This window comes from Tiliqua scincoides, chromosome 6 (genome assembly GCF_035046505.1).
Source record: "Tiliqua scincoides isolate rTilSci1 chromosome 6, rTilSci1.hap2, whole genome shotgun sequence".
NCBI lineage: Eukaryota > Metazoa > Chordata > Lepidosauria > Squamata > Scincidae > Tiliqua > Tiliqua scincoides.
In genome coordinates this window covers 83,903,003-83,923,030 of record NC_089826.1, presented here as the reverse complement: position 1 = coordinate 83,923,030, position 20,028 = coordinate 83,903,003, and the positions used below count along the sequence as shown (strand labels likewise).

The window sequence follows — 20,028 nt, the reverse complement described above, 5'->3', positions numbered from 1 at the left end:
ATGAGTTTTTCTGTCAATGTTTCACTTCACTGTGTTCTTTCCATTTCAGATGTTTCCTGATGAACTTTTACAGGACAAGATAGTATCATAACAGGAAGCCTGGGAGCTAATAAAAGTCCGTTTATGACTGGACTGTTCAAACCAGTGCATACCCCAATTAAATGAATGCAGTTGGCACTAGAAGAGTAGTTTGAGATGATTAGAGTAGCCAGCCCAATACTCAAAGTCCTTGAACTGGCAAGAACTAAAAACAACAAAAAACTAAAGTCTTATGCCAAGTAATGATTTTAAATGCTTCAAGTTCCGATTTCCTTCCTATGAGATTTAAACAAGAAGGAATGTTAGAAAAGGACATATTTCATATAACTCTGGAGCCCATTGTTATTACTGCAGTTTAGCATTGATATGAAGGTGTGGAATAAGATTACCCAGAGATTTGGGTTGGTGTCTATGATACAATGACACACCAGGAGCTCTTTTGTCCATTCTGAACCACCACTACTTGTAGGGGGTCAAGGGGATGAAGGTGAAAAATAGAACCTTGTTTGGATTCAGCTTTAATTTGGGGAAATTCCACAATTGTGACAGGAGAATCATCACCACAACTGTAATAAGTGAGATTATTATTTCCCTATCTGATCCGGTTAAACATCCTGTGGTACTTTTTGAATCAGGTCTGCTCTTTGATAAAAAGCTTGGAGTTGTCATGAAAAGATTCCTTCCACCACCTGCACTTGATACAAAGGCTCCGGTCCTTCTCATCTAGGGATGAGCTTGCCATACTGATCTGTGCTTTTGAAATTTCCAGGTTATCCCTTCCTAACTGGGCAAAGAAGCACCTTTTAAAGTGGTGTCCTCTTACATTTAGTAGGACAGGGGTGCCCAAACCCCGGCCCGGGGGCCACTTGCGGCCCTCAAGGCCTCTCTAAGTGGCCCTCAGGGAGCCCCTAGCCTCCAATGAGCCTCTGGCCCTCCAGAGATTTGTTGGAGCCCACACTGGCACGATGCAACTGCTCTCAGCGTGAGGGCAACTGTTTGGCCTCTCGAGTGAGCTGTGGGATGAGGGCTTCCTCCACTGCTTGTTGTTTCACGTCTGTGATGCAGTAGCAGCAGGAAAGGAAAGGCCAGCCTTGTTTGTGCCAGGCCTTTTATAGGCCTTGAACTACTGCAAGACCTTCATTCATTCATATAAGTTCATCTTTAATATATTCATTTTGTAAATTTATTCAAATTTGAAATGTAAATTAATTCGGCCCCTGACGTGGTGTCAGAGAGATGATGTGGCCCTCCTGCCAAAAACTTTGGACACCCCTGTAGTAGGAAGAGAGCAGCTGTTCTTCATCCCAGCGAGGCACCTTTCCCAGTGGCTGATGCTGGTGTCTCTTCTGCACCTCATTTTAGAGGATGAGCCCTCTGGGGACAGGAAACCCAAATTTTCTTGTTTACTATGCAATCGGCTTTTGATCAACTTCTGTGTTGAAAAGCGGGCTGCCCCTGAAGTTGAACTAGAAGCTTCAGATAGTGCAGACAATGGCTGTGTGTCTTATTAGCACAGGCAGACAAACCAGTGTGCCTTATTGGCACTGTCACATGCAGCCTGTTCTGCACTGACTACCACTGTGTTTCTGAATCGAATCTCAAGATGCTAGATTTAACCTTTAAACCTATGTGGATAGGCAAGGCTCTATCCACATAGAAGACCACTTCTCCTTGCATCAGCCTGTGCACCAACTGGTCAGGTCAGCAGCTCCTGCTTATTTTTTTTTTATTCCATCAGAGCATGGGTAGTAGCTAGGAGCAAGGCCTTTACCACCATCATTCACAACTGTTCCAAATGTGGCATGTTCTGCCTTTGGAGGAAGACATCCTCCAAAGGTGCAAAATTTTTTATTTCAGCTGACTTTTCATTATGAAGCATAGAATAAAGCAGAGGCTGGAGACAGTTCCATGGCGGCCAGATCTGTCCCTAAGAGCTAAGGTGGATTAATGGATAGAGATGTGGGCTGCAGGGAGGGCTTTCTCCTTCTCCACTTACTTGCAGTGGCCACCCTGAAACCTCCAGAACACTACCTCTGTCAACTCCTACTTCAGAGATATAATTAGAAATGGGAGTGTGCTCAGAGTAATGGAGAAACCTCTCTTCACCTGCACTCACAAAGCTGACTGTAAAAAAATTACCAGAGAAACTGTTTCAAGTTTACATATGTACTACAGAAAAGCAGTATTAACTACATTATTTTGCTGGTTTCCAAAAGGACCTCTAGTTGCTCTGGACAGAGTTTAAACAGATCTTTAAAGCAATTTATATAAAGAACTTGAGTTGAGGGGGAAAAAGAATGCCTTCCAGGGAAATACTTGCATATTATTTACACTGATCTTGGTGGAACAGAGTCACCAAAATGTTACCTGTTGTCTGCAACGTTCTGAGAAAGTCTGAGTAGCAAATAGTAATCCCTCTCCTTGTCTAGAATTAAAGATGCCTATATAGATGGCCCTTACGTCCTTCAATAGAACTCCTGAGAAAATGGACAATGACTGACTACTGTCTGTCTTGTATTTCCTACTAAATCTACATTTTTTTCACCAAAAAAAGCTACCATGAAAAGAGAAAGTAAATCTGAAAAGTTAGTGGAGCATACAGTGTGAAGAATGTTTTGGAACAATGCATTTTGGAGGTAATCAAATGTTTTCTGAGACCAACAGTAAGTGCTGGAGATACTGCATGTGCCCCAAGGCTTGTGGGAGGGAGAACAGCAGGAGTGCTACAACATAATTAAAGTTTTAAACGTACAAAAAGTAATACTTTTATTCAATTCCAATACGCACATTTAATTTTCATACATTATTCCATTCTATGTGGTAAAGAGGAAAATTACAAGAATACCACAACACAAGTTTGTTATTACCGTTCTATCCAGGCATTCATAAGTAAGTACTATTTTAAAAGTAAGAACTGTCTTGCTGGGTGAGACAAAGAGTCCATCCATTAGTACCAAGGGCAATAAACCAGATACTTCTAGGAAGGAGAAAAGCACCAGATTCTTGCCTACCAAATACTTCTCAGCAATTCTGCTCTGGGTCCCATGCAAGATATCCTCTCTCTTTTTAATTTTCTACTCAGAGAAAGGGAAAATAAAATAGGGAGGATGCTGGAGTAAGATTTTTTAAAAATAAGATTGGAATAACATTTTTCCCCCTCTTGCTTTGGTTCTACAACCTTTTTTCTCCCATTTTACTCTCCATTAGATGACTGGGCTCATGGTCTAAAGAGCAGATGGTTTTCACAGAAGCAGGGCTGTCTCCTATCACCATCATATAGTGCCCAGCGTCAGCAATCACATCAACCCAAGAAACCCCAATTTTCAAACATCAGGGTCTGAGAGACTAGTGAACGCAATCCTTCCCTACCCAAGACAGGATATCCATTTCAGGCTTTTGCACAAGTCTCCTTGCCCTACAATAGCTCCACTTAGATTCCCTTCTCTCCTTTAAAGCGATTTCTGCCCAACGTTGCATATATGCAACAGGGACCAAACGTGTACACCCGTGGGCCAGGCAAAAATAGATCACCACAGATATTCCCCTATAAGTCGACCCCACAGATAAGCCAAGGGCAAGTTTTGAGCCAACAATCATGGAATTTTCTATGACCCTCGGATAAGTCGGGGGTTAAACTTAGGGGGGTGTCTGACTATAGTTTTGTCTGATTTTACTCAAGGCCAGATCCTGAAAAATAACCTACCACTAATTGTTACCTAAGAACTGTAGTCTCTAATTTATTAAAAACATAGTAAAAGATCATAAGATACATTTTTATTCTTTTTTAAATTCTGGTCTTCACCACCTTTTTGTAAACATTATCAGAGTAAGTGCACTGTAAACAACATACTAGTGGTTCCCAACCTGGTATTCATGTACTCCCAGGGACACTCAACAGGACCTTTAGGGGTACTTGAAAAAGAATGGAATAATGGCAGAAAAAGGCAGACCGTGCTCCAGAATGCATGGCCTGGAAGGGAGGTAGCTAGTTGGCTGTGAAAGCCCCACCAATAGCTAGTTTTTGGTCATCAATTCATGTATGAACCAGTGGTTGAAAACCAGCACAGTAAAAAAGCTGAAACATAATATGGAAAGTGATCAATCACCCACAATTTCTCAGCACACTTCTGGTGCAAAACAGTGCAAAGGCAGAGTCTTCTGTTCTTCAAACAGATAAAAAGAGAAAATATGTGATAAATACATGAAGTCTGGGCTTTCATATAGAGGAGATGAGGGCTTGTCTTACTAATTACAAACATTTTGCTAATAAGAAGGGTACAATTTATGGAAATGGGCTGCCAAGGGATATGCAAGTGAAAAAGGTTGAACCATGAATCAAATCCACCTTTAAGGTGTCTGGTATGTTAAGCCAGAAGCTCTACGTACAACATACAACCCATAACACATAACTGGGAGTGTGCAATTCAATTCTCAGCAGAGAGATGCAGCTGCATATATTTGCAGTTCTTTTTGCTCAGAAGTAGACCCACTGCTTTCCATGGGTGTTATTCTTAAGTAATGGTACACTGAATTGTAACCTGGGAAGGAGGGCCCCATCCTGATGTTTCCAAAAACAGACCTGCTTTGCAAGCATTTGCAAAGCAGAACCAGGCTGCAGCAGAAGGGATTAAAAGGTTAACTTTGGCTGGAATTTCCTAGTTGCCTTAGAAATGATCTCTGCCCTGACTGCCTGGTGCCTGCCTGCTGCTTGAGAAACTTGGCGCCTACCTGTCTGCTACCTGAGAAATGAAACTGTTCAGAGTTGAAAGGCTTTGCCCTCTGGTTGACCCGGAGATCAGGCGAAGTGAGAATTGGAGCTTGATTACTTGGCAAATATTTCACGCACTATATGTGAGTATCTATGGTAATCATTCTTGGAAGGACGATCTTTCCCTCCACAGAAGAAATCTAACCCAGGTTTTCAGACATGCTACCTTATCTGGAAGGAAGTTCCTTAGATCTTCCCCCCTTTCAGTCTAGTGAAGATAAGATTGGTAGAAGGCACTGGGTTTTCTGTTTTCATGTTTAGGGTTCTGAAAGACAGAGAGACCAGCTAAGAGTATTCATAGGAATTATGAGAAGGGTCTTCGCATAGAAACACTAATTAAAACATACTAAAAACAAGGTTTAAAATGCCTCTGCCTGCTCCAGCTCAATCCACCAATAAGACGACAGCAGAGTGGGCCACAATTAGCAATGCAGCAACAGAAAAAGCTAAGCAGAGAAAATATAACAGACGGCAAATATATTATAACTTCTCCATGCTGCAGGATGCATCCTAATCCTGATCCACCATAATTAAATTCTTGGTCACCGTGGCATCAGTATTTGTTGACTACTGTTCAAAAAGTTGACACCTAGCTAGATGTAGGAAAATACATTCATAGAATTCATACATTCATACAGATGGCATGCAATACAGACAGGAGGTAAAAAAAATCCCACCAGCTTCAAGGTTTGCCATGTCCAATCACCACCCAGACTCACATAATTGTGTGAGCTCAAGAGATCTTTTCTGCTCCTTTCTCCCCACTGCAGCCCCTACAAACCACTCCTTGATTGGGAACCCTTGGAAACAGTATGAGATGAATCACAGAGGCTGACAGGCAGGGGAAACAACAGAAAGTGCTTATGCCTTGTTATTGGAGAACCCCCATTTTGAAGAGTCCCCCAAACCCAAGTAGCAGGTTTTCTGGAGGCTGGAGGGGTTACCGTTTTTTGTTTTTTTGAACTGTAGCACTACTCAGTTTAATTACATATGTATACTTTAAAATAGTGGTACTAGTACTAATAGTTATGCATTATAGCAGGGGTCTCCAAACCCTGGCCCGGAGGCCAGATGCGGCCGGTGGCAAGCCTCTATCTGGACCGCGGCCAGCCTCTTGTCCCCTGAAAGCTTCTGGTTCACTTGGCCAAACATAATTGGAACTGTGCTGTGGTTGCATCTGGAGGGTGTCCTAAGGGCCAGAGAGGTTGAATGAATGAGCCCATTTATTCATTTATTCACTCATCTAAGTTCCATCTCTAATTTATTTATATAAATTTTATATTTAAATTTTTTTCTGGCCCTCTACACTGTGACAGATATTTGATGCAGCCCTCTGGCCAAAAAGTTTGGAGACCCCTGCTTTATAGTACTATACAGATGTGGTTCTGGATCCCACTGTCATGGTGATCCTGTAATTAACTGCCCCACCTAACTCAACACCACTGGAAATTGAGATGGCTGGGGTTTAACAGTATGCAAGATGTGGCTATGCAAAACAGGCACAGTTTGGGGAAATGGGAGTGCAGAGATACACCTAAAATATGGGCCAAGCTGTTGACTCTTGTGCACAGATGACATCAAAAGTATTACAAGACCTTGATAATCTTGTTCCTAGTCATGGTCCATCTAACTATGATAAAATCAACATGACTGTTTTCAAAGGAAGCTATATCCACTTGTGAACCCTTTCTAGACAACATCTTTAACCAATCTTTGCCCAACCCACAGGTGTACACATTTGATCCCTGTTGCATATATGCAATGCTGGGCACAAATGGCTTAATCCGATTTTTCACAGTCTTGGACTCTTCTTGGGTCAACGCATTTACAGCTAGTTCATGTTACTAAGAATGTTTTGCATTGCTTAACCCAGCAATTTTTGGCTGTCTGTTCTATCATACATGAGTCACTCTGATCAATGCCAATTAGCTTATGCATAGTGAGAAGAAATTGAATAGAGAAAAGCTTTGGGGGGGGGGTCCTCTCTCAATATTCTCCCACAATGTTAGAACCTGGTATTATCCTGCAAAACTGACCAACAAGAGATTTACGACAGACTTCTTCACAAAGTACATAACTAGTCTATGGAAGTTGCTGTAAGCAAGTGTGGTGATGGCCACTTGCTCAGATGGCTTTAAAAAGGGATTGGACAAAGGCAGAGAGGACGGGTCTATCAATGGCTTCTAGCCAGGATGGCTTTACAGTTCCTTCAGGTTCAGCAGCAATATGCCTCCGAATACCACCTGATATGAGAAGAGGCCTCTTCCTTTTAAGGCACCAGACTGCAAGGGTAAAGCTACTAAAACAAACCAGGATTCTTATTTAATACTGACACCACGTGAAACTATAGTTAGAGCAAGCCACAGTTGACCAACTTCAACCCATGGGTTCAGACTGTGGTTTAATCCTGATCTGTTTGTATGAAATAAAACATCACTGGCTGAGGTCCCAGTTTCAACAATCATACAAATCATAGCTGCATTAAAACTGAACTGCATTGTTGCTCTGCATTACCATCTCAACTGACCCTCTGTCTTTAAACTATTCTTGTAAATTAGTCAGAACACATAAAAAAGAAGTTTTCTATCCATTTTTCTCTCTGCTCTTATCAACCTGACAGCCTAACAATGTTCACACAAAACTCTCTCTCTCTCTCTCTCTCTCTATATATATATATATATATTCCTTTTGTTTCAAAAACAACCAGGGAACCTTTCACACTGAACTCACAAGACCATAAAAAAGCATAACTGTCTTCCAACATCTACTTTGTCTTGATTCACGTCAGTTATCGGCCTCAACTTTTGCTGCATACCACACAGGGCATATGGAATGGCTCTGCCTGAAGCATCTGCATTTTGTTAAGCTCCATGTTCTGTATCTAGGAAGAGCATATGGCAGGCTGCCTTGCAACTTATTTTCCCTTCCTTTGTCAAATTCAGTGTTCTTTTCCTATCCAGGAACTGTAGGCGTTTTAATATATCATTGCTCTTGGCCTTTGTTCAGGGTGGGGCTTTTGGAGGAAAGCTGCAGTGAAGCTGCATTTCAGACAGTCTCTTTTTTTGCAAGTAAAAGCTAAGCAGAATGCTACAAAAGAAATCCCTTAATGCACAAACACTACATAAAAGCTCTTGGTTTTGCCACTTCAGATTTCAAGATGCTGCAAAAGCTTTCCTAACCTCATCTCTGCACAGCAGTAAATATAAGTCAATGTTTTCTTTAATTCTAAGCTTTTTATAATGGTCAACATGCAAATCCTTCTCTTGCCTAAACAGCGTGTATGGATTCGTCTAGTTGAGCCAATGTGTTTTTCTGCGAAACTGGTATTCTCAATTTATATTAAAAGGGAGAGGACTGACATTGCTAGAGCTTTTCTGTGGGGCACCACAAGGTTCAATATTCTCTCCTGTGCTTTAAAAAGATTTGGATAAAACCTCATGGACAGATGCAGTGTCTGGATGATATCCTGCTCTATTTCCTTCTTTTCTAGGCCTAGGAGAGGTTTCTGGAGGCAGTAATAAGTTTAGAGAAGATTAAACTTCAGCTCAGTCCAGCTAAGACGGTGAGTGGTCTTGTGGATGTTATGGTCAGGAACATGCTATCCTAGATGGGGATCACATGCCTACATCCAAGTTTTGTAATTTAGGCACTCTCATCAACCCAGGATTCCTTCTGGATAGAATGGATTTGTGAAAAGCGTATTTTAAACCACCTTCAGTTGGTATATTAAATACACCGCTTCCCAAATTAAGTTGAGAGCCAAACTTCATATACGTCTTGACAACGCAAAACTACTAATGTAGCTCTTATGAAGCTGAAGACTGCAGACATATTAGCTGTACCAGAATATGGCAGTCTGATTATGAAGAGATTGGCCTCAAGAAGGTTATCTCTAAGGTATTTCTCTGGTCATTCCCCTGGGGGCTGGGGATAAGAATAGGCCCTCAGTTTGGCTGTACTTGTTGTAAGAGGCGACTAAACAGCAACCGGGTAGATGGGACTCGTCAGCCTGGGAAGGCAGCTCATCTGAGAAGGAAAACTCTGATCCCAAACCTCCACTGCCTTGTGGCTACATCCAGTTATGGAAAAGGCTTCAGGAGTCAACCTCGAGGCAAAATCCGGAGCCGGAGTCCCTGAGGCAGTTCATGGCTGAACACAGTCACGTTCTGGCAACTCCTGCGACGCCGCTGGAACCAACCATATTGGCCTCTACCTTTCCACTGGACCATTTCAGCGACGTGGAGAGGGGGGATTTGCTGCATGGGTAACAGTCTATCCTCCATACCTACTTTACCCAGGCTTCGCGCACTGGAGAGGACACTCTGTTCCAGAACCACCATTCAGAGCGTGACACCATAGTCTTCCGACACTGAAGGATGCCAACATTTCTCTGGTCACCACAATTTCTGGAGACAGTTCAAAGTGTGGATTTTGACCATTAGAATCTTAAGTGACCTGGGTCATGGCCATCTTCAGGAAAAATCATTATTTTGTAGAATCTCCACTTGTTCAACTCAAACAGGACTTCATATATAGTACAAGCATAAAAGTAGCCCTGCTAGATCAGGTTCAAGGTCTATCTAGATCAGCACCCTGTTTGCCAGGAGGAGAAAGGCCTACCTCTTTGCCACCATTGACCCCTTCCAACTGGTATTCAGGAGACACCCTGAGCTAAATGAGTCATAAATTTATGTGCTGTGCATAATACAGTACAGCCACTAGTATCCACTGACAGACCTGTCCTCTGTGAATTTGTCCAATTCGTTTTTTAAGTTATCCAGGCTAACAGCCATCACCATATCTTACAATACAACACCAAATTACACATGACTGAGAAACTGAGGTCAGAACAACTTTTTTCAAAATTTATGGTGTTTTTATATGCATTTGGGGCACTGATTCCAAAAATGACATCAGTTTTGCCCTATCATGTTTCATTTCTGTGAAGCAGCACAAACTTGTTAGTGAATGGTTCAAGCAGCTTCCCCGTGAGAAAGCCATAGCATAGGCTTCTTCACTGTGAAGCTGCTTGAAACATTCACTAACAAGACAAAGCCGTTTCTCTGAGACTAGACATGATAGGGCAATACTGATGCCATTTTTGGAATCAGCACCCAAAATATACCCAGAAATAGGTCTAACTTTTAAGACAGCAAAATGTGTGTTGGCGTGTATTTTGTGTTGGGTTGAAGATTACCTCTTTTTGCCTGTCCTAAACCTTAAGCTAATGAGTTTCACTGGATGACCCTGCTTCCCTGCTGTGAAAGAGGGAGAACTGCCCTCTATTCATGCTACACACCATGCATTTTTGCAAACAACAATGTTCCCGCCCTCCCTTAATATTTTTTCCTTAACTAAAAAGTTGCAAAATACTACAGCCTTTTCTCGGAAGGAAAATGACCAGCCTCCTGATAATTCCAGTTGCCCTTTTCTGTACCTTTACCAACTCTAGAAGATCAATTTTGAAATGCGGCGACCAGAACTGCATTCCAGGTGCAGCAACATCACAGATTAGTGTAGGAGCACTATAATATTAGCAGTTTTATTTCTGATCCCTAGCATAGAATTTGCCTTATTCACACCTGCTGCATACTGCATCAATTATTATTTAGGGAGCAGAACACCTTGGAACATCTGAAGGTGTGGTAATATAAGAACATTATGGCAGAAAGGACTTTTACTCATTTTGTATGGCTTTTTGTAATAAATACTTTTCATTAATTATTGTAAGTTGCTTTGAGGACCATTACTAGTCAAATAGCAGCCTGAAAACAAAATCTGAAGGAACCTTAATTCAGACCTTTTTACACTCTGCAGAATCCACAAACTGGTCCAGCTCAGTGATAAACTGAAATTTACCCCACTCACCAGGGTGGCTGCAGGATTTTTTTTTAAAATCTGTCCTAAGCTTTATCTGCAAACAGCCTCATATGATGAAAGTTTCCACACTTTGTTTCCGCAGGGGGTCAGCCACATGTAATCATTAGCACATTCAGGTAGAGATGGAATTTTGCAAACAAATATAGAATGAAGTGTTGGAAAACAGTAGAGACAGTTTCTAGAGTCTTCATGGTGGGAAAGGTAATTTTTTTTCTACCCTGTTAAAGGTTGTTCCCAGGCCAGTTCCATGAAGATCTGAGCTTCTACATATGCTTAGAAGATTTTTATCCTACTTTTTGGCCTTCATAGAGACCCTCCCAATAGTACTTGAATATACCAGTTGTGATGAGGTTCCCATTCTAAGGTCATTCTAAGGTCATTCCTCTACATACAATAAAGTGGATGATGTGATTAATGTCGTGGTCTGTCAAGACAGGATCTTTTCCACTGAACCTCAGATTCTGATTCTATAAAACAGGGGTATCCAAACATTTTGGCAGGTGGGCCACATCTTCTCTCTGACACTATGTCGGGGGCTGGGGAAAAAGAATTAATTTACAATTTAAAGCTCGAATAAATTTACATAAATGAATATATTAGAGATGGAATTTATATGAATGAATAAAAGTCAAGCAGTAGCTCAAGGTCTATAAAAGGCCTTGCACAAAGCAAGGCCAGCCTTTCCTTTACTGCCACTGCTGCACCACAGACATGAAACAGCAAGTAGTGGAGGGAGCCCTCGTCCCTCAGCTCAGGTGAGAGGTTGAACAGTTGTCCTCTTGCTGAGAGTAGTTGCGTCGGGCCAGCACGGGCTCCAGCAAGTCTCTGGAGGACCAGAGGCTCATTGGAGACTGGGGGCTCCCCAAGGGCCTGATTGGGAGCCCCCGAGGGCCCCAGTGGCCCCCGGGCCGGAGTTTGGGCACCCCTGCTATAAAAGAATGCAGTTTGATTTCAAAGTGCTCACTGAATTAAGTTGGTAATCTATGACAGCCCCAGAATTTGTAATATAGCTAAGACAATGCAAGGCTCACCAGAGCAAAACTTAGCTGGACTTGTCTTCATTGTATAAAGTTTACAATGATTTTATGTGAGATGTAGTCACAGGAATTTTTCCTAATTTTTAAGGAACTAATTACAGACTAAAAAGCAACTGCAAGATGAGAACACAGTTTACATGAACAAGAAGTTAAAGGAGTCTGATAACTTGATCATAAACATAATTAATTCCAGTTGCATACTTTTAGCAAAACTGATACAAAGGTCTTAATAGCACTTGCTAAACATCAAGCTGGCTGTCAAATCAAATTATTGCAAGATAGCTGTGTGGTACAAAAAAAACAAAAAGACTATAGACATTTATATACATTGCCTTTTACAGGGCAAGCTTTAAACCAAAATCATTTTTTAAAAAACATATATAAATAAACACAAAGAAGTCTGTGGGCACTATCCTAGTTCAGGCAGTTAAAATTCTGTCTCTGAGAATGGGGTTATGAAGTTACAGTTCACCAGGCACAAGAAACACAGTCATGAAGAAAACTTAAAAGGTCAAAGTATTAAAACATCAGAGCGGGAAATACATTTGTCTGGAAAAACATTTTCTATTACATAAGTGGAAAATAACAGCAGCATCATTTTACGCTCCATTTGTACTGCAGATAAGGTACACAATAGACCAGCCATTTTCAACCACTGTGCCGTGGCACACTGGTGTGCTGCAAATGGTCTGCAGGTGTGCCTTGGAAGTTTGAGGGAGGGTCATTTGTTAGTAGGGTCACTGGGGGGAACGTGAGCACCCCATGGTGTGCCTTGTCAATGATCAAAAGATTAATGGTGTTCCCTGACAATTTTAGTACCTTTTCAGTATGCCATGAGATGAAAAAGGTTGAAAATCACTGCAATAGGCAATAGAAATACCCTTCCCATCAATACACCACAAAACAGCAAATCACACAACTAATTTGGCCAGTTGCTTTATCTTTCTACAGTACTGTATTCTTATCTTAATCATCAGTTTACACAACATACTCACTACAACTCTACAAAAAGAATGTTCCAGTTACATGATTTTCTCTCTGGCTCTAAGCCACTGATTCCCAACTTGTGGTCCATGGACCACAGTTGGTCCGCGAGACCCTGAAAAGTGGTCTGTGAGGTTCCAGGAAAAAGAATCACCTTTGATCACTTCCAGTGTCTTCTAGCCAAGCAAGCAATCTCCCACAGCAGTGGTTCTCACACATTTAGCACCGGGACCCACTTTTTAGAATGAGTCTTTCAGGGCCCACTGGAAGTGATGCCATGACCAGAAGTGACATCATCAAACAGGAAAATTTTTAACAATCCTAGGCTGAAATGCTACCCACACTTACCCAGGAGTAAGTCCCATTGACTATCATTGTTAAAAGAATATACACAGTATCTTGTTAAAAGTACAGGTCTGTAGCATTTCCCCAAATGCAGTCACATATCATGGTAGCATCAAGTCTAATATATTAAAAATAAAATATTGAAATGAATGGGGACCAACCTGAAATTGGCTCGCGACCCACCTAGTGGGTCCCAACCCACAGTTTGAGAAACACTGTCCTACGGACCACAAAAGAGAGCAGAAAACAGACTGCCCACAGCCACTGAAGGGTCAGCTGTGGCTGCGGGTGGTCCATCCTTTTTGACAGTGGGGGGGGAGCAGCAGAGAGGGTAGAGACCAGACCAGGCACAGCCACATATGGTCCACGACAATTCCAATTTCTGCCTCAGTGATCCTCGAGCTCCTAAAGGTTGGGAACCACTGATCTAAGTAGCGTATTCTAAGTAATTACAGACACCATACTTAAGAAGGCTGCTTGGATATTTTCTGGGACCACCTGGCATCTGACACCATTTTATATCATCTTTTTAAAACTCATAATGATGGTGACTCAACTTAAGGAACTGTGGTGAGCCTGTCAAAACACATGAATACACCCCAGCCCCCAGCTGGCCCACCTTCACCTATAGGGCAGCGGTTGGTTCCCACACTTGTTAGTAAGATGATTTCATTGCAGCCTGGGGCCCTGCAATTCAAGGCACACACCTGGCACAGGGGCTAGCCCTGGGGAAGCCTCACTGCCAGGCTGACTCTCCAGTAAGTGGGGCAGAAAGGGGTCGCAAGACCAAGGAGGAAGAGGCCCTCCTTCTCTCCCTCCCTCACCAGGCTGGTGGGGAGCCCTCTCAGGCTGCGCACGTTCCTGGGAGTAAGCCCCACTGAACACAATGGGAGTTACTTCTGAGTAGACATGGGCTCTGAGGCTGAAATCCTGCACATACCTTCAGGGGAATAAGCCACAATAATTACAATGGGACTTCTTACTTCTGAGTAGATATGCATAGGGTTGGACTCTAAGGCTGCAATCCTATGCATACTTTCCTGGGAGTAAGCACCACTGAACACAATGGGACTTTCCTCTGAGTAGGCATGCTTAGGATTGGGCTCTGAGGCTGAAATCCTGAACGTACCTTCCCAGGAGTAAGACCCACTGAGTAGAATGAGTCTTGCTTCTGAGTAGACATGCATAGGGTTGGGCTCTGAGGCTGCCACCCTGTGCACACTTACCTGGGGTTTAAGTCCCATTGAGTATAACAGGGTTTACTTCTGAGTAGACATGCATAGGGTTGGGCTCTCAGGCTACCACCCTGTGCACACTTACCCAGGAGCGAGGCCCACTGTCTATAATGGGACCAAGAGCCCCCGCCTATGCGTGTCTACTCAGGAGTAAGCCCCATTACAGTGAACGGGGCTTACTCCCGGGTAAGTGTGGACAGGAGTGGCTGCACTTACCCGGGAGTAAGCCCCCTGATTGTAACGGGGCTTGCTCCAGAGTAGACCTGCACGGCTCGGGCCCAGCCAGCGAGGGGGGGCCCTCCCCGCTCCTCCCCTCCGCCCCGCTCCTCACCGGCGGCAGAGGCAGGAAGGGGCCGCGCGGGCGGCTCGGGAAGCGTCAGGAGGGCGCCGCAGCTCGTCTCTGCCGACCGACCTCCCTGCCAGGGTGCGGCTTCGAGGGGTCCGCAGGCCAGCAAGCGCGGCCCCCATTGGGCGGCCCGCCCCGCCACCAAGCGCGGCGCTCATTGGCCGCCGCGCGCGCGCCTCGCAGACTCACGAGCGCCCAGACTCACGAGCCCGCGCGCCGCAGCGGGACTGCAGGGGTGGAAGGGAGGCTGGGAAGGCCTGTCGCGCCGCAGTGCAGGAGGGCTGCGCTGCCCCTCCGAGGACACACTTGGAGGGACATATGTATTTAGATGCACGTATATGTATGTGTGTATGTATATATATGTACACACACACACTCACTCTTTACACTCTCACACAACACCAGAACCAGGGGACATCCACTAAAACTGAGTGTTGGGCGGACAACAGACAGGACAGGGTAGGACAGACAAAAGAAAATATTTCTTTACTCAGTGTGTGGTCGGTCTGTGGAACTCTTTGCTACAGGATGTGGTGATGGCAACTGGCCTGGACGCCTTTAAAAGGGGATTGGACAAGTTTCTGGAGGAAAAATCCATTACGGGGTACAAGCCATGATAAGAACATAAGAACATAAGAACATAAGAACAGCCCCACTGGATCAGGCCATAGGCCCATCTAGTCCAGCTTCCTGTATCTCACAGCGGCCCACCAAATGCCCCAGGGAGCACACCAGATAACAAGAGACCTCGTCCTGGTGCTCTCCCCTACATCTGGCATTCTGACTTAACCCATTTCTAAAATCAGGAGGTTGCGCATACACATCATGGCTTGTACCCCATAATGGATTTTTCCTCCAGAAACTCGTCCAATCCCCTTTTAAAGGCGTCTAGGCTAGACGCCAGCACCACATCCTGTGGCAAGGAGTTCCACAGACCGACCACGCGCTGAGTAAAGAAATATTTTCTTTTGTCTGTCCTAACCCGCCCAACACTCAATTTTAGTGGATGTCCCCTGGTTCTGGTATTATGTGAGAGTGTAAAGAGCATCTCCCTATCCACTCTGTCCATCCCCTGCATAATTTTGTATGTCTCAATCATGTCCCCCCTCAAGCGTCTCTTTTCTAGGCTGAAGAGGCCCAAACGCCGTAGCCTTTCCTCATAAGGAAGGTGCCCCAGCCCCGTAATCATCTTAGTTGCTCTCTTTTGCACCTTTTCCATTTCCACTATGTCTTTTTTGAGATGCGGCGACCAGAACTGGACACAATACTCCAGGTGTGGCCTTACCATAGATTTGTACAACGGCATTATAATACTAACCGTTTTGTTCTCAATACCCTTCCTAATGATCCCAAGCATAGAATTGGCCTTCTTCACTGCCGCCGCACATTGGGTCGACACTTTCATCGACCTGTCCACCACCACCCCAAGATCTCTCTCCTGATCTGTCACAGACAGCTCAGAACCCATCAGCCTATATCTAAAGTTTTGATTTTTTGCCCCAATGTGCATGACTTTACACTTACTGACATTGAAGCGCATCTGCCATTTTGCTGCCCATTCTGCCAGTCTGGAGAGATCCTTCTGGAGCTCCTCACAATCACTTCTGGTCTTTACCACTCGGAAAAGTTTGGTGTCATCTGCAAACTTTGCCACTTCACTGCTCAACCCTGTCTCCAGGTCATTTATGAAGAGGTTGAAAAGCACCAGTCCCAGGACAGATCCTTGGGGCACACCGCTTTTCACCTCTCTCCATTGTGAAAATTGCCCATTGACACCCACTCTCTGCTTCCTGGCCTCCAACCAGTTCTCAATCCACGAGAGGACCTGTCCTCTAATTCCCTGACTGTGGAGTTTTTTCAGTAGCCTTTGGTGAGGGACCGTGTCAAACGCCTTCTGAAAGTCCAGATATATAATGTCCACGGGTTCTCCCGCATCCACATGCCTGTTGACCTTTTCAAAGAATTCTATAAGGTTTGTGAGGCAAGACTTACCCTTACAGAAGCCATGCTGACTCTCCCTCAGCAAGGCCTGTTCGTCTATGTGTTTTGAGATCCTATCTTTGATGAGGCATTCCACCATCTTACCCGGTATAGATGTTAGGCTGACCGGCCTATAGTTTCCCGGGTCCCCCCTCTTTCCCTTTTTAAAAATAGGCGTGACATTTGCTAGCCTCCAATCTTCTGGTACCGTGGTCGTTTTGAGGGACAAGTTGCATACCTTAGTCAAGAGATCTGCAACTTCATTCTTCAATTCCTTAATAACCCTTGGGTGGATGCCATCAGGGCCCGGTGACTTATTGATCTTTAATTTATCAATGAGGTCTGAAACATCTTCTCTTTTAACCTCTATCTGACTTAACTCCTCGGTCAGGAGGGGCCGTTCGGGCAGCGGTATCTGCCCGAGGTCTTCTGCCGTGAAGACAGATGCAAAGAACTCATTTAATTTCTCTGCCATCTCTAAGTCTCCTTTTATCTCCCCTTTCCCTCCCTCACCATCCAGAGGGCCAACCGCTTCTCTGGCGGGTTTCCTGCTTCTAACATATTTGAAGAAGCTTTTATTATTCCCCTTAATGTTGCTGGCCATGCGTTCCTCATAGTCTCGCTTGGCCTCCCCTATCACCTTCTTACATTTCTTTTGCCACAGTTTATGTTCCTTTTTATTCTCTTCATTAGGGCAAGACTTCCATTTACGGAAGGAAGCTTCCTTGCCCTTCACAGCCTCTCTAACTTGGCTGGTTAGCCATGCGGGCACTCTCCTGGATTTAGTGGAACCCTTCTTTCTTTGCGGTATACACCTCTGCTGGGCCTCTATTACTGTTGTTTTAAGCAGCCTCCATGCACTCTGGAGAGACTGGACTCTTTTTACCCTCCCTTTCAACCTCCTTCTAACCAGCCTCCTCATTTGAGGGAAGTCTGCCCGTCGGAAGTCAAGGGTTTTTGTTAGAGATTTGCCTGGTATTCTTCCCCCAACGTGCACGTCAAAACGGATCGCAGCATGATCACTGTTCCCCAATGGCTCAGTAACGTTTACATCTCTAACCAGGTCCTGCGTACCGCACAAAATTAAATCCAGAGTCACCTGTCCTCTGGTGGGCTCCGTGACTAGCTGATCTAAGCCACAGTCATTTAGCACGTCAAGAAATCCGGTTTCCTTATCGTGACCAGAACACAAATTGACCCAGTCAATATGAGGATAATTGAAGTCCCCCATGATTACAACCCTGTCCTTCCTTGTCACCTCCCTGATCTGTTTCCTCATTTCAAGGTCCCCATCAGATTTCTGGTCTGGAGGACGATAGCACACCCCCAGTATTACATCGCTGCTCAAGCCTGGTAATTTAACCCACAGAGATTCTACAGTGGAGTCGGACCCACCTTCAATCTCTACTTTGCTGGATTCTATCCCTTCCTTAACATAAAGGGCCACCCCACCTCCAACACGCCCCTGCCTGTCCCTCCTGTAGAGTTTATAGCCCGGGATTGCGGTATCCCACTGATTCTCCGCATTCCACCAGGTTTCCGTTATGCCCACTATGTCAATATTTTCCCTTGTCACCAGACATTCCAGTTCTCCCACCTTTGCTCGTAGACTTCGGGCATTCGCATAAAAGCATTTATACACGGAATGCCCCAGGATGGGCTGCTTATTCGCTCCTTTGTCCCCGCATCCTCTCATTGTGCCAAACTGTCTATCACATCCCATCTCCCTACCTTTCCCAATTTCTTCTCCTACCCTGCCTTTGTCTTGTTGTTCTCTAACCTCCCCATCCTCATCCCATAGGGATGAGGAGTCCCGAACCGGATGCCCCTCGGCTCCTGTCGGCCTTCCCCCAGGGATCAGTTTAAAAGCTGCTCTGCCACCTTTTTAATGTTATGCGCCAGCAGTCTGGTTCCATTCTGGTTCAAATGGAGCCCGTCCCTCTTGTACAGGCCCCGCTTGTCCCAAAACGTTCCCCAGTGCCTAACGAATCTAAACCCCTCCTCCCTACACCACCGTCTCATCCACGCATTGAGACCCCTGATCTCCGCCTGCCTAGCTGGCCCTGCGCGTGGAACAGGTAGCACTTCAGAGAACGCTACCTTTGAGGTCCTGGCTTTCAGCTTCCTGCCTAAAAGCCTAAATTTGGCCTCCAGGACCTCCCAGCTACACTTGCCCACGTCGTTGGTGCCGACATGCACCACAGCCGCTACCTCTCCCCCAGCACTGTCTACTAGCCTGTCTAGACGAGAAGTGATGTCCGCAACCTTCGCACCAGGCAGGCAAGTCACCATGCGGTCCTCACATCCGTCGCAAACCCCCCTCTCTATGTTTCTAATAATCGAATCCCCCACTACAAGAAGCCCCCGACCCCCCTCCTGCCGAGGAGTATCCCGAGTGCGCTCGGATACGGGCCCATCCCCTGGAGAAGGGATCCCCCCTAGGGGATTGTTTCCCTCCTCTCCAGGATGACGTCCTCCAGTCCCGAGACTTCCCACCCGGGCAGCCGAGGAGCTGCACGCCTGAGGTTGGGACGAAGCCTGATCGTCCCCAGAAGTCTCCCCACGGTCCTCCTCTGGCTGCCTGCGCTTCTCCAGGTCGGCCACCAAGGCTTCAAGGGAGCGGACGCGTTCCCTGAGACCCTGGAGCTCCTTGCACCGAGGACACACCCATGACTTATGGCCCAGAGGCATATAATCATACATGTGGCACTCGATGCAGAACACTGGATAGCCCCCACTCTGCTGCTGGCTGTCTGACTGCACAGCTTTTTTGTTGTTGTTGTTGTTGTTTTATTTAGGGGTCCTTTTGAAAACTGTACACTGGATAGCAGCCCTCTTCTCAAGGGAAGAGGAAGGGCAGTGTATGGGGCCCTGGCCTCCTCGCCCTGCTGCTGAACTCGCCCAGATGCTAAACTCTTGTGCCTTACCTGGCACTTAGTTCCCAGAGGCACTGGGTTCCCAGAGGCCACACGCGTCTGCAGAGAGCCTCACGCGATGGCCTGCCTAGCTTTATACTCCTGGCTGGCTCCTCCCCCCTCCTTCCTTCCTGATTGAAAGGGGGCTGGCCTTCCCAGGTGAGTTTACAAAAGCTCAGGAAGGCAAATGGCTGCTGATGGGCGTGACCTATGTGCAACCTCCTGATTTTAGAAATGGGCTATGTCAGAAGGCCAGATGCAAGGGAAGGCACCAGGATGAGGTCTCTTGTTATCTGGTGTGCTCCCTGGGGCATTTGGTGGCCACTGTGAGATACAGGAAGCTGGACTAGATGGGCCTATGGCCTGACCCAGTGGGGCTGTTCTTATCTTCTTATACACACACACACACACACACACACACACACACACACACACACACACACACACACTCATTCATTCATTCATTCATTCATTGGCATCCTTCAGTCTCAGAAGGCTA

The 20,028-nt window shown here is 45.3% G+C and overlaps 1 protein-coding gene across 11 annotated transcripts in view; it reads right to left on the bottom strand.

The window, feature by feature from the left end:
- Positions 1–14,764, bottom strand: part of ADD1 (adducin 1) — a 55,060-nt gene extending 40,296 nt beyond the window's left edge. For all 11 annotated transcript variants that reach the window (XM_066632510.1, XM_066632511.1, XM_066632513.1 and 8 more), the window contains exon 1: positions 14,620–14,764. The gene's annotated coding sequence lies outside the window, so the exon portion shown is untranslated. The remainder of the gene's footprint in view (positions 1–14,619) is intronic.
- Between the last annotated feature and the right edge of the window lie 5,264 nt (positions 14,765–20,028).